At 39.5% G+C, this 15,794-nt stretch overlaps 1 long non-coding RNA gene across 1 annotated transcript in view; it reads right to left on the minus strand.

Moving 5' to 3' along the window:
• Positions 1-935: 935 nt before the first annotated feature.
• The window catches only part of LOC112628661, a 61,311-nt gene continuing 46,452 nt past the window's right edge, over positions 936-15,794 (minus strand). The window contains exons 6-8 of the long non-coding RNA XR_003120458.1: positions 6,239-6,334; positions 4,389-4,537; positions 936-1,133 (exon numbers count right to left, since the gene is read on the minus strand). This is a non-coding gene — a long non-coding RNA (uncharacterized LOC112628661). The remainder of the gene's footprint in view (positions 1,134-4,388; positions 4,538-6,238; positions 6,335-15,794) is intronic.

The following is a 15,794-nucleotide window of genomic DNA, read 5'->3' on the forward strand; positions in this document are numbered from 1 at the left end:
TAGAATCTGAAATCTGATTGACGGGTCCTGGACCTGAAAATCTGCAGACAGAAATACCAAGTTCCTTCAGAAACATGTTGGGAAGAATGGGACAATTTGATCAACGAAATAGCGACACATAAAATTCAGTAATTTATATTGTATTGTGGGCCCAGTCTTTCCAACATAACAGATAAACAAACAAAAAGTCAGAGTAAAACTACTGAAACCTCTAAATGTTTCTTAACCTACACATTCATTAAACTATATCTTGTTTCTGCGTGCCTTTAATTTTCACATCTGCAAAATTGCTTTTAGAAATCAAATTAGATCTTTTGAAGGCACTTAAATTGTAACAACCTTATGTTTTTTTATAAACTCTTGGGTTTCAGCCTTTTCATCTGGGTTGTGTGTCCAATTAATGGGATATCTCAAGGAAGCACTAATCATTTTGAAAACTTAAGAATATGAAAAGCAAGCAGACTATTTTCATTATAACTGATTGGATTGAGAATAAGCTACAGAGGAAATGTTCAATAACTATGATAACTTTTTTAGAGGAGATCACAAAAAAAACATCAGTCACAGAAGGTGCTTTTCATTGCGACAAAGGCTTTGAAATCCAGTTTCAGTAGATTCCTCTTTGGGCTTCAGCCTCAGGCATGTCAGAAGGCTGCTCTGAGAGTGGGTTTTACACTGATTTTTATCAGCCCTAGATAACTCCCTTGGCAAAGAAAACATCTATTACTAGATGTATCTCATATGTTACTGAATGTTTACTAAATTTTACTACTGTCAAAACACATTGTAAATGAACAGATCCTCATAAGAACCAGGGAAATCTATTCCTCAGAAGAAAAAATGGTTGTCTGAGGACCTAAAAAGATTTTTGCCCAAGGAAATTACTGCTAGTAAACTATGACCAAGATTTAAATATGCTTTAAGCCAAGTTTTACGCTTAAATCACCTAATGACATCTTTCTGTCTTTATTTGCCTGGTGGAGAATTATATTCATTACATGTTATGGTAAACAGAATAATTAGTTAATATTTACAGGTTAATTAAATACAATCATTTTATCTAATTCAGTAATAATAGTGCTGAATTTTATCTTTCTCATTTCTGAACATGATGCCAAACACCCAGATGAAACCTAGGAGGAGAAAAGAGTCAAAAATCCAGATGTTATTAAAGATCCAGATGTATGGTATCAAGTAAACAGAACATCAAGGATTTTTACTTTTTTTTTTTCCATTTTCATCCAGATGTTTGGTGTCGTATAGACACAGTCTTAATCTGTTCAGTCACAATCACAGTGTTCTTTAATATCATTTGCTAGTATTTCACTCCCTTCTTCACAGAATGATCTCTAAAAATCCTCTGTCATTCATTCACGAGGAAAACAGGAATATTTTCTTCAGAAACAAAAATATAATGCCCAGTGGACTCGTAGGACAAGATCACCATCCAGGATGATGCCCAAGTCTTTATGTTGGAAAACATTTCATATCTGCATTTTTAAATGATGAAAGTTAATTCAACTTAAATGGTTTGAATGGTAACTTAATTTTAAGTAGCTTTGGAAAATAACAGGCTCTCAAGTGTAAATGATGGTCATCTTTTCAATGGGCTCTTTTCCCAATTCATTCACTTATCATTAAATCCTAAAAGAGATTACCTGCCATTTTAGCAATAATTTCTGCTCTGCAACTTTGGGTACATTAAAGCACTGACCCGGGGACTTAAGAACTTGATGCTGAGCCCCAGCATCTCATTTTTCTGTGTGACCTTGAGTCAGTCACTTAACCTCTGAGCCCCAATTTTCTCTTCCTTAAAAAAAAAAATTAAATAACAGACCCCATTCTAGTGAACCCAAGGATCTAAAAACAAGAACTGGGGGAGGGCAAAATCCTTTATGAATATAAAATTATCAGTAATACACAGAATATTTTATCATGAGTTTTACATATCATTGTTACATAAATAGTATTACTATGTAAAAGTGTCATTACTATTAAAATGAAATCCAAGAGGGCACAGTAGAGACAGTCATGCTAAAAAGACCTTGTCAGCTATTTACTGTTCACAAATTAAATACAGGAATGACTGTAATCCCTGGATGTGCAAAGCAATACCAGATTCTACTTCCTTGTGCTGCCATGTTTCACCAAGCTAAATCTGAGAAATAGTTTTAGTGTTACCCTTTTCATGGTACTAAACGGACTAATCGTAAGGCACACTGTATCTCTGATTACAATAGGACACTTCTGCCAATCTAGGACCCTATGCTTGGCTGACTGGTAGACTTAACTTTGACAGACACACGCACCCTCCTCCCTCCTGGCCAATGGCAAAGACTCAAGCCTTCACATAGAGCAAATTGTTGCTGCTGAATATTCAAACAGATCTCATGGTTTTCATCATGGGAGATTGCTTCCACTTTCTTTTTTTTCTGTTAGTAAAATGTATATCCTAGGAAGTTATTATCAAAGAACAAGCTTTACACCAACATTCCTCAGTACAATATAAGAGGGTTTCTAAGTGAGAAATCAATTCATGCACTTGTAAAATGCTAAGCACTAAAAATCTCTGAAACATTTTAGTCTTACACTTTTCTGTAATGGCTCCGAGATTTTGGGAAGAGATATGGAAACTTTTGAGTTGTGCATTTAAGATATTAAAAGATTCTGGAAGTACAAAAAAGGGAATAAAATAAACGAAAGGAAGATAACTTCATTAATTTTAAATTTTTAAAAAATCTGCAGTCAAGATGCTACAGTCAAAAAAAAAACAAAAAACAAAAAACAAAAACTCACACATCAAGAAATTTCTTTCAAAGTTTAGCCCAACTCTGTGCTCAATTATATGACTACAGAGAAGACGGGATGAATAATCAGTTTTAGTTCTTCAACTTTGAAGGCACAAATCACTCATTAGCATGTTGCTCTGTTTGATGCAACTTACTTGAAAGAGCCAGAAATCAATACAAAAGGAAACAATAATAATAAAAGGAAAGATTTCTACTGTCATAATAGGGAAAGGTGTGTGAGCTGGAAGAAAGTACAGTACAGAAGCCCATGACAAGTCATGATAAATGGGTCGTTATAAAATTCATGTTTAGGCAGCACCAGGCCGCGGATAATGCCATTCGTCATGGCAACACGAGGCCGCTAATGAGCCCTCATTGCATATTCATGTTTGTGGCATTTCTTCCCTCCCTCCCACCCTGAACTAGTGCCTGGAAATATCTCCACCTCAAGCTGAAGCTCAACTTAGGCCTTCTTCTTCTTCTCCTCTCTCTCTCTCTTTTTTTTTTTTTTTTATTTGTTATGTTGCAGCAATTACACTGTAAAAGTGCTGCCCAAGATTGATTGCTCTGATCTGTAGTTCAATTGTAAATTAGAATACACATCCCCCCAGGGACACACGGCCCCTATTTGTGATTAAGAAAAAAGCCCCATAATAGACTAATAGCTAAAGTTCTCTCTCTTTTACTTTCAGGCAATTAGCTTGATGAAATGGCCTCTTTTTGTGTACCCTGGAAGTGTAAACCGATATCATAATGAAGTATATGATGTTTATTCTATTATTTTCACCTTGCTGGGTATGCAGGAATGCATAAGTAATGGCTGCTTTGTCTAGTACGTTTACTGATTCACAAGTAAACTATTTCTTAAAGATGCAGTGTATGCTTTCTCAGGCTTGAGTTAAGTAACTCCTAACTGTGGATTAACCTTCACGTGAATGTCTACTGCAGGGGAGGAAAACGAATCCCCCAGGTTGGGGGACAGCATGATACTGATATTCAAGAGGTCTCCAGCCACTGGGGCAGCTCTGAGATGGATGTGGTGACAAAGTGCAAGTGCCAGCACTCAGGATCAGTGCAGACACCAGGGTACTTTGGAAAAATGTTCTATAGTGATTTTAGGCCCAGAGAGACTCCCCCTGACTACAATGTACCCTTCATCTCCCCCAGTTACTTGTGGAACACCAACTCACTGTCTGCCGTAGGGTGGCTGAAGCTCTTCCTACACAATGGTCATACAGTCTTTTTTTTTTTTAATTGGATTGCACCCTTGCACCCACCCCCCACCAAAAAATAAGTCTTGTATTTTCAAGATCCAAAACGTTGGCAAGAAAATATTCTTCAGCTTCCTACATGCACCAGCTGACACAGAGCCAATCCACTTGCAGTTTGTGCATTACCAAAGCCATTTGTGTTGTTCCTATGCAATATTTTAATATTTGTTTTGTTTTCATTCATGGGGATCTCAAAATTAGAGGAAAAAAGAGGGTGTCCTACACGACAATATAGAAAAAAGAAAAAAATAGAAAAGAAGAAATAGAAGAAAAAACAGAAAAACAAAAATCTATCTTGCTCTAAAGCATTTTATGGTGGGTAACTTACCAAGATGTTAATTACTGTTTCAATTCTATATTCCAATTACCCGCTGTTCATCCATAACCCAGTTTGTTTCACCCCTCAAACCCTTCCTGGGTTTGTGTTGTCTAAAAAATCCATCCTTCTCTTCTTTAATGTGAATCCAATTTGAGTTTCTAGAAAATATAAGGAAATCATTTTTATGGCAAAGGATCTCAATAACTTTTAATGCTGAGTTTGATATGCACCTTTAGATGTCTTATATTTTGAAACTAATGTGTGAGATAGTTGTTTGTCACATATAAAATGTGCTTGCCTTTCCTCCAGTTACTTAGCTCCTTCTTAATTAAACAAAACATTTTGGGGAAAGTTTATTACTGTGTTCTGGAAAGTAATTCTATTGTTACATAATTTCCAAAAATATTACAAAGTGAGTTACCAAGAAATATTTCATGAAAATTCACTTTATGTCTTCTTTTCTAAAAATCAAAAGTTGTTATCAATCTTTATTTGGGGGGGGCTGACTTTCTCTTTAATTTGTACAACATTGAAATGCCTTCTGAACTATAAACCTGCAACACAATAAGTATAAATTTTCACTGCTCTCAGAAACTTTTGAATGTCTATCCATATTGCCATATTTGAAATATGCTATTTTCAATTTTCAAATGATATTGAGCTTGGGTAGGGCCTCTCCATTCACTTACATAACCTGTCACATTTTTAAGTATACTTTTTCTAGAATAACAATGCCTCCTATTTACAAAGTGCTTTATAATGTTTAAAGATTTTTCAAATAGATTGCCTTATATAAATAATTCTATGAGATAAATGAGCCAAATAACCTTATTATTACCACAAAGTTAGAGGGGAAATATTATGACTCAGGGAGGTTATGCAACTTGCCCAGAGTCACAGGTTAGTGAGTGCCAAGTTGAGCCTTGTCCCCAGGTCTTTAACTACAAAACGTGAGTTCTTTCTGGTATGCAATGCTGGCTCTTCACTACGTATACATTCCAGAAGCAGCAGCTCGCCAAAATCTCACAGCTCTTAACATAAACAAGATCTGTGATCTTTATTTATACATGAGCAAGATTAACAAATGAGTTTAAAGACACATATGTGCACACACACACACATGCCCTTCTTGATAAAAACCTAGGAGAAAAGTTAATGAAATTCACACTGTGGCAGGGTGCAGTGGCTCACGTCTGTAATCCCAGCACTTTGGGAGGCCGAGGCGGGAAGATCACAAGGTCCGGAGTTCGAGACCAGACTGACCAAGGTGGTAAAACCCTGTCTCTACTAAAAAATACAAAAATTAGCTGGACATGGCGGCACATGCCTATAATCCCAGCTACTCAGGAGGCTGAGGCAGGAGAATCGCTTGAAACTGGGAGGCGGAGGTTACAGTGAGCCAAGATCGCACCATTGCACTCCAGTCTGGGTGACAGAGCGAGACTCTGTCTCAAAAGAAAAAAACAAAACAAAACAGAAATTCAGACAGCATTGTTACCTACCAACCAAAATTTAAGATAATCTATGTTAGGCAATAAACATATGCTTAGACTGGGTACATACCAGGCACAAAATTGAAGCACTTATCTACATAATTCAAATTTGAGAGACAAGGGATTACCACTCTTCTCACAGTCCATTAATTGGTTTTGCATGTCCAGAGATTTGGTTGAGCCTTTTCGCCAAACATCTCTTTAGGCCTTTGCACTGCTATTCCCTCAGCCCACCCTTATACCATGTCGCATATGTCTATCTGAGTAACTCAATCCTGACCACCAATTTGGATTCAACTCAAAGATCATTTCTCCCTGGAGACATTCCCTGACTTCTATCCATCCCCTTATCCCTGTTCCAAATACCTCTTTGGTTTGCTCTCCACTAAGGAGCCTCCTTCATCCCAGTTTTGAAACCAGTGAAGACAGGATTCTTGAAGCCAGTGAAGACAGGATTTGGATCTAGAATTCAGCAGATATAAACATTTTTAAAGGGTGTGCTGGACCTGTCTGCCAAGGTACCTCCCATGCTCAAGACCCTCTGTGTGCCAAAGAGCCATGTTCAAAGCCCCGGGATTAGCAAAGCAGTTCTAGACTGTTCTTTGCAAAGTAATGGCCACCATTTCAGTCAGCAGTGGGCACCTAAACCATGGTTTGCCCATTGTTGGAGTAGCCTTGAGATGACAACTTCACCAAATAAAACACCTAGAGCAGAAACCGCTGAAGTAGACAAAATCATGTCAGCATGAATTTTTTTTTTTTTTTTTTTGAGACGGAGTTTCACTCTTGTCCCCCAAGCTGGAGTGCAATGGTGCAATCTTGGCTCACTGCAACCTCTACCTCCTGGGTTCAAGCAATTCTCCTGCCTCGCCTGCCTCAGCCTCGCAAGTAGCTGGGATTATAGGCATGCACCACCACACCCAGCTAATTTCTAATTTTGTATTTTTAGTAGAGACGGGTTTTCTCCATGTTGGTCAGGCTGGTCTCACAATCCCAACCTCAGGTGATCTGCCCACCTCGGCCTCCCAAATTGCTGGGATTACAGGCGTGAGCCACCACGCCCAGCTCGGCTATGATTTTTATGAGAAATGACTGCTGCCTGAACCTGAGAAAGAAATGACTCCAGAAATGATCCCAAAACACTGTATAGATACTTCCAAATCTTAGGTGTAGCATTACCTAAACATAGGAGAAATAATGGTACATGTCACTATTTCTTTCATTTATTCATGTTTTCATTCATTCAATAATTCATTCAACAACTGCTTATTGAGCCTTCAGGAGATAATCATAAAAATGACATCATTTCAGCCCTCATGGAACTTACAGTTTAATGGGAGAGATAAATATTATATAATCATGCCAATGAATAGAAAATTGCATACGATACTAAATACACAAAGTAAAAGTAAGAATAAAGTGGAGCTTACAGTGAAGGCTTCACATAAACAAGTGCTTCAGTATAGAAGGTGTTGCAGTAGAAGCCTGAAGAATGAGGTTATAGATAAGAGTACCAGGAAAAATGAAAACATTTCCAAAAACACGTGGAAAGGTACAGGAGTAGGAAACAGCTTGGAAGTTAAAGAAATAATAAACAGGCCAGCATGCTTGGACCACTAGGACCTGGAGATAAAGCAGAATGTGATGAGACATAGGTGAGCAGAGCCACATCACATAGGGCCTTGTAGACCACATGCTTAGGTAGGAATTTTGGATGCCACCTTAAGTCTAGTGTAAAGCAACTGAGGGGTTCTAAGCAGGAAAGGCCAATGATCAGACCCACAGCAGCTTAGAGGGTGATAGTGTTGTCCCATTTTGTATAAGAAACCTCAATTTGTTAGGAAAGAAAAACACAACTGTTATATTTTTCCAACACCAACTAACCAACCATGCTCTAGGAAAACACTTCACCTTCACTGGGGGAAAGCAAACGCTTCTTCACCCCATGTCCTGTGTGAACCCAGCACCAGGCCTGCCAGCACTGAATGGAGAAGACCTGACACCAGGTATGACATCAAAGAGTTTGTTTGTTTGTTTTTGTTTTTGTTTTTATTTATTTATTTATTTTGAGACAGAGGCTCACTCTGTCACCCAGGCTGGAGTGCAGTGGTCACTGCAGCCTTTATCCCCGGGGTTCAACTGATCCTCCTACCTCAGCTTCCTGAGTAGCTGGGACCACCGGTGCATGCCACCATGCCCAGCTAATTTTTGTATTTTTTGTAGAGAGGCGGTTTCGCCAGGTCATCCAGGCTGGTCTCAAACTCCTGAGCTCAAGCTATCCTCCCACCTCGGCCTCCCAAAGCGCCAAGATTACAGGCATGAGCCACCACGTCTGGCTTTCAAAGAGCTCTTGATTCAGTTCTGAGAAACATTGACTGCTCTTGTGATAGCAAGCCATCTGCTAAAATGTGATAACACAACTAGAAGATGCTTTATGGGGTCTGCATGAAATATAGTCAGAGATTGGTTCAAAGATCCCATAAAGCACTCATGCTCAGCGTCTTGAGATGCTGGCCTTGACCTCATGACACACTCCTGAGTCACTTTCCTATACCCACTGATCTGGTTAGGACCCACCCACGCCGAACCACAGCTCCCTGTTAGAGCACGTTGCTGTCATCGCTCGTTAATGGTCTTATCTCCTGCACTCAGCAGTGTGCTCCACAGAACAGGAAGAACATGCATCTTATTCACCCCTTTATTCCTAATGCCTGGTGCAGTGCAGGGCACTTTTAGGTGCTTAGTCATGTTGGTGTGCTTCATTTGTGTTATGGTATGCAGCTACATGTTGTAATTGTTGATTTGTTTTTCTACCTCCTCCTGTGAGTTCTTCGCGAGTAGTATCCATGCCTCCATCTTTGCATCTCCAGTTTATCAAAGAGGCTGGCTCATAGTTGGCACTTGATTAGGATTGATTAATTGATTAGTTAATTAACATATGGATAAAGCAATTAGGTATAAAGGACCTTCCTAAATGCAACCAGCTCTACTTTGCTTTTAGTCAATCACAAGATGCATAAAACCACATTGTCTGAGAATCTTGCATATCATCAATATTTATTGGTGAGAGGTGCTTTCTTAACGCTGGTGTTTTACGCATTTCTACACGTTATTATACACCCCAGAAAAGAATGCATGTAAAACTGCTGGAGCCTGAATAAATCCTCTAACTGAGTTAACACTATTGAATCAATTTCCTAATGTTTAGAATGTGCTGTGGTTATGTGATACGCTGTCTTTGGGGAAAGCTGGGTGAAGGGTACAGGGGATCTCTCTGAATTATTTTTACAACTTCAGTGAGTCCTGTATTATTTCAAAATAAAATGTGATAATTTTTAAACACTTTCTGATTTTTATATTTATACTTTCACATAAATTTTATATATTTCTATAATATCTAAAATGTAGTTAAAATGTCATAAGTAATAATTAAATGATGTTATCATATATTACACTAGCATACAGGAAAGAAAATGCCCTAATTTGGGGCACTATTCTTTTTGTCTGGCTAGGTTGGCATTTAAAATATGCTAGGAGAGGAAGGAGATGCATTACTTTTGCCTGATTCAAGCATATTTTCGAAATGATGTTTTCATAAACAAAGTGCCAACAGCTATGATCTTATCTTCTCTCTTCTTTTTATCCTAATTCAGGTCAATAACAAGTATTTCTGCTCTCTTCTGCAGATTCTAGGTTTTGGAAGAGAGGATGCAATTATGAGCAATGGGGAACTGTTAGTGAAAAATTCACCAAGAAGTCAGAGAGTGCCTTTAAACTTCTTTCTACCCAGTGTTGTCCTATTAAGAAAATAATGTCAGTTTCAGAGAGCGATGTTTTAAATAAATAAGGCTAGCATTTACAGTATTGCTGGAGTTTTAAACTACATGTTCAAGATCCCACTGTTGGTTACATGGATAACAATGTAGGTCATCACATCTAAACTCTGAAACGTGGTAGGCAATTCCTCTACTACCTGAGAGATCTGAAAGCCACCAATAAAAAAAATCCATACAGCAGATTAAGGTAAAATTTCAATATATCTTAAACTGCTTAAACATGTAAGTTCAACACCCCCCTCCCCCGCAAAAAAACCTCTTTTAGCATAAAAAGCTGCAGTTTCCAATTCTACTCGATTAATTAGCTTCCTGTAGTCGATCAAATGAAAATTCTGAAATAGCCTGTAGATGTCATAAACCTAAAGTCAAATTCAAAGACGAATGACATTCTCCCATACACTTCCTTCTTTTCTGGAAACTGCAAACTCATTAGTAGGTACATCTAAGAAGCATACCTGCCCAGAAGTCCCTGTAGTTTTGTGATAACATATGTAAAATAAGTTCAGCTCAAGGTATGGCATGGTAGTTTCATCCTACAGACCCACCGGTTTATCCTGGAGAGATTCTGAAGGACACAGTAAAATAACCAGGTGCAAGGAAAGAGTGCCTCCCTGCTTGCTAAAGCTCATTAGAGAAGGGCATCCATCTTTACTTCTTCAGGACAATATCCATGAACTGTAAAGATATAATTTTACTTAGTAAAGGAAAGGGAGAATAAATGCAAGAATTTTTTAGGATCTGGCATATTGAATCATGAATCAAAGAAGAAGAAACTATAATTGCCTCTCATTCTATCGAACAGAGAAATTTCTTCCACACAATCTTTTGTGTGGTAAGAATAAAGCTTCATTCCAAAGAAAATCCAGTTAAAATATCCCAAAAGGAAAAAAATACAAGATCCTGCAGCTCTTTAATGCTTGCTACTGGCCAAATCTTGCAATTAGAATCAGTCACTTTAAGTGCTGAAGTCGTATAATGCTAATAGATCACTTTATAATGTGAACAGTTTTTTAAAGTTGTATTTAATTTTCCATCATTACAGTACTGAATACCAGTAGTGTCTGTCCATTCTGATATAGGTTCTGAAGTCTCCAAAGGGTACAGACTACTGCTTGCCTAGGCATTGGTTAATTCTGGCTTTAATTCTCAGAGACCTGAATTAGAGCTGTAAAATGGACTGTATTTCAACTTTCTCCCTAAATGTGTTTATTTTTATTTTCAAACCAAATGAGGGCTCCTTTTTATTTCATAATTATTTTATTTCAAAAAATATAAATTGAGGTGAGGTGTATATGTCTGAATGTGTGTGTGTGCACATGCACACATGTGTGTGGTTTTCTTTAAGAAAATGAAATGAACCAGAAAATAAGCCCTTAGCAGTAACCTAAGAAATAAAACAAAATCATTTACAACACATGGGATTGTTGCAGGATATGTCAAGATTAGATGGTTTTAAGGGAGCTATCCTGAATGTGGAAGCAATTATAATGAAATTCATGACTCATTAGCAAACATTCCATATTGTGTTTCTCATTTCTGGGTCAATGTTACTAGGAAATATAGACTTAAGATTTAGATGTTTCACTGACTTCAATGCCAGATTATAGATAGTCGGACTGTACAATGACATAAAGCAAAGACTCCAGGGTTTTAAAGTTTTTCACTTCTCAGATGTAGGCAATTTGGTCTTAAGATACCTATGAGCAAAGTAACTTCAAAAATGTATTGGTAAGAATTAAATTGGTGATAGAAGGGTTGTCTGTAAATGTGAAGAATTACCTGGTGCAAATGCATATACTGGGTGGATGACGGTGGGGATTTTGCCTGCACACTGCTTGGTATGCAAAATGGTTGGTGAACTCAAGTACCCAATACTGTACGTAATGGGAACCAGATGTCTAACAGAGAGAGAAAAATATTTTATAGCAATAAATGTGACATTGACTCTTAAAGGGTTTGCTGTTTTTAAACAACTTCCCAGTCTTACTTTCCCTCATATTTTAATGTAGTTTAAAGTACATTGTGTAAGGAAATTATTTTCATATTTTAAAAGAAAAAGTATTTAACTGGCCACTAACTTATAAAATGCAGACATAAGGAGAAATGATCTGAATAAGATAATTTTGGAATTCATTCATTTACCAAAGCACTATGCTCAGCAATGCAAAAAAAATATTAAGGCAAATAAAGCATAATTCCTCCTGCCCTTAAGGAACTCAAAACATACTAGATGTGATAAGATGCACACAGCTGGATGGGGACATGGTACAAGCAAGCCCTGGGAAAGACGCTCACAGTGCTTCAAGAATTCCAAGGAGGAAAAGAAAACGCGATGCGATGGCCAGCAGGTTCCATGAAGGAGGGTCCCGCTGATCCATCCTGCTCAACATCTCCCCCACCCACCCCTCCTCTTCACAGCACTAGGCCACCTTGGTGAAGGCCCTCCTGCTCTCTGGCCAATGCTCAGCAGCTTTGCTCTCTCAGTGTCCCCACAGTCACACCCCACGCAACCCCAACATTGCTGCCGGGGTAGTTGTTCAGAAGCACTAATCCAGTTGGGAAGTAGGGTGCCCTGATTATTAGATTGCAAGCTCTGTAATGAAGCTTGGGGTTCACTCCCTGCTTTGATGATATTGGTTGTGACCTTGGAGAAGTCACTTAACCGATCTCCCTCGATCTGCTTTTTTGCTTCCCTAATAGCAAATGTATTATATGCTTGGAGTCAGGATTTCATGAGTTGCTGCACACCATGTGCTTTACACAACGTCAGCATGGAGTCGGGGCACTGTTGGAAACTCTTTTAGCTATTATCCAATCAGTCATCCAATCTAGTTTGTTGGTTTGTTGGAGACAGAGTCTTACTCTGTTGCCCAGGCTGGAGTGCAGTGGCGCAATCTCGGCTCACTGAACCTCTGCCTCCCAGATTCAAGCAATTCTCCTGCCTCAGCCTCCCTCGCAGCTGGAACTATAGGCACCTGCCACCATGCTCAGATGTTTGTATTTTTAGCAGAGAAGGGGTTTCACCATGTTGGCCAGGCTGGTCTCAAACTCCTGACCTGAAGTGATCCACCAACCTTAGCCTCCCAAAGTGCTAGGATTACAGGCATGAGCCACCACACCAGGCCCAATCTAGTTTTTACAGAGCAAAATGCAAAGCCTCTATTTTGGTATGCCAGACTGTTCATGAGCTGGCACTTGCATACTTCTCCAATTCTTTCTCTTGATCCCTTCTGTTAAATACTCAACTTTCTTGCTATCCTTGTCAGCTTGTCTTTGTCCAAGCAGGCCTTCTGTGCTCAAGTTCCATGCCTCTGCACATGCTGTTGCCCCTGCCCTAGGTGCTCCACCTGCCTTCTACCTCTCTACATTGCAAATTTCTGCTTACCCTGCAGGTCTCCCCTCTAGCAGATCTTTCTGACCTTCCTGGATATCCTGTGAAAGAACAAGGGCCTCGCTCCACTAGGCCATACTCTTAAACTCACAGGACCCACACAAATAGCATAAATAAATGAAGCAGTACAGGATAAAACTGTAAGGAGTGGTGGGGACTAATTAAAAAGGAGAACTCATTTCTTTCTTTCCTTTCTTTCTTTCTTTCTTTCTTTCTTTTTTTTCTTTTTTTGAGATGAGTCTCACTCTGTCACCCAGGCTGGAGTGCAGTGGCGCAATCTTGGCTCACTGCAACTTCCTCCTCTGCCTCCCGGGTTCAAGGGATTCTCCTGCCTCAGCCTCCTGAGTAGCTGGGACTGTAGGTGCCTGCCACCACACCCGACTAATTTTTGTATTTTAAGTAGAGACAGGGGTTTCACTATGTTGGCCAGGCTGGTTTCGGACTCCTAACCTCAAGTAATCCACCCACCTTGGCCTCCCAAAGTATTGGGATTACAGGTGTGAGCCACCGTGCCTGGCAGAGGAACTCATTTCATTCCCTGGCTAAAAGATCAGCCATGCCTCTGTTGCCATGGTGGAATAGGGGCTCATTATTGTCAATTCTTTTGTTTTTTCAAGGTAAGACAGAAATCTGTATTTTTACCTAAAATATCCAGTGTTCATTGTTGGTAACTAAAAAGAAAAATCAAATACTGTAACTTTAGAACAATTAAAACCCCCTGGGGACCAAGTGGCTAACTGCATGCAGACCTTGGCTCATGGAATGCCTTATTTTGGGATTTCCTTACAGGTGCATACCACCAATCTAGCAAATTTAACTTCTGGCAAATTTAACTGGCCCTCTAATTGTTTGCACATCTACTTCCCCAACAAACTATGCTCTTGAGAATAAGGAACATGTAGGGTTACGTTTGTCTTTCCAAGGTGCCTAGCACAGTGGGTGGCTCAAAGAAGCATCTCACTAAACTTCATATTGATATTTTCCAGAGCCTTGAAGCCAGGGAAGGGTCTGCCGATGGCCGGTCATTCCAGGCACATCAAAAGATAAAGATGTTCATATTCCACATGTCCCTGTGTCTAGAAAGGAAAGATTTTTCAGATACTGTAAGCCTTAGTCTACATCTGACTTCCTTAGGACCATCTGGAACGCTTCCTATGATGGCTGCAAAGCCCTCTCCATCATTAGCAACATTCCAGCCAGCTCTCAAAATATAAGCCTAATCCATAAATCTAGGCGGTATATAAACCTAATCTATACCTGACATGTAAGTGAATGGCTAAATGAATTAATTAACTTTACCCCAAAGAGTCCCAACTCAAATGTCAGATGTGACGTTTTAATTTTGTTGGAAAGTGAACATAGACCACATCCTGAACTCGGAAAGAAACATGTTTTCTCTAAATCCGAGGCCAAGAAGAAAATGGATAAGGCTAGGGTGGTGGATAACACTGAAGATTCAGAGACAGTCATCCTAGTGCATGCTTTTGTTGTTGTTTGTTTTTTGTTTGTTTATCTGTTTGTTTTTGAGACGGAGTCTTGCTCTGTTGCCCAGTCTGGAGTACAGTGGAGTGATCTCGGCTCACTGCAACCTCCGCCTCCCGAGTTCCAACGATTCCCCTGCCTCAGTCTCCTGAGTAGCTGGGATTACAGGCACCTGCCACCATGCCCAGCTAATTTTTGTGTTTTTAGTAGAGACGGGGTTTCACCATCTTGGCCAGGCTGGTCTCCAACTCCTGACCTTGTGATCTGCCTGCTTCGGCCTCCCAAAGTGCTGGGATCACAGGCATGAGCCAACACGCCTGGCCCCTAGTGCATGTTTTAAATAATTTTTATGTCCATAATCTTTGATCCAATAATGCAACTTCTTGGCATTTTTCTCAAAGAATAATTATGTGCAAATATTTGACTGTAAGGATGTTCACTGCCGTTCTGTTTATAATGTTGAAAATAGAGGCCAGGTATGGTGGCGCATGCTCCTAATCCCAGCACTTTGGGAGACTGAGGCGGTCGGATCACCCGAAGTCAGGAGTTCGAGACTAGCCTGACCAACGTGGTAAAACCTCATCTCTACTAAAAATACAAAAGAGGCAGGAGAATTGCTTGAACCCAGGAGGCAGAGGTTGCAGTGAGCTGAGATTGAACCACTGCACTCCAGCCTAGGCAACAAGAGTAAAACTCCACCTTGAAGAAGAAGAAGAAGAGGAAGAAGAAGGAGGAAGAGGAGGAGGAGGGGGAGGGGGAGGAGAAGGAGAGGAGGAAAACAGAAGGGTTTTTACAGGAGCAGTAACAGAGTACTGGTTTCATGGTTATAAATAATGAGAGGTGAAATCTATTGAATCCTCACTTATGTGACAGAAAATGTGCTGTGAGCTTTAAGAATCATTACATCATTTAACCTTATTGTTGTGCCTATCTTACAGGGGAGGGAACTGAGGCATAGGGTGTTTAAATAATTTGCCCAAATCACATACCCAACAAGTGTCAGGACGGGGCATTGGAACTCAGTATTCTTTAACACCAGAGCTCAAATTTCTCCCACAAATTGCACTTCTCCCATAAATATTGAGACATCCACAATAGTCACTGTGTAACCATGAAAATTATAATCTAGGAGGACATATGATGACTCAGAAAAAAACGATGATGTATTTTTCAGTGAACAAAGCCTGTGCCTGTCATTCTGCACAGGCATTGT

This window comes from Theropithecus gelada, chromosome 7b, assembly GCF_003255815.1.
Source record: "Theropithecus gelada isolate Dixy chromosome 7b, Tgel_1.0, whole genome shotgun sequence".
Taxonomy (NCBI): Eukaryota; Metazoa; Chordata; class Mammalia; order Primates; family Cercopithecidae; genus Theropithecus; species Theropithecus gelada.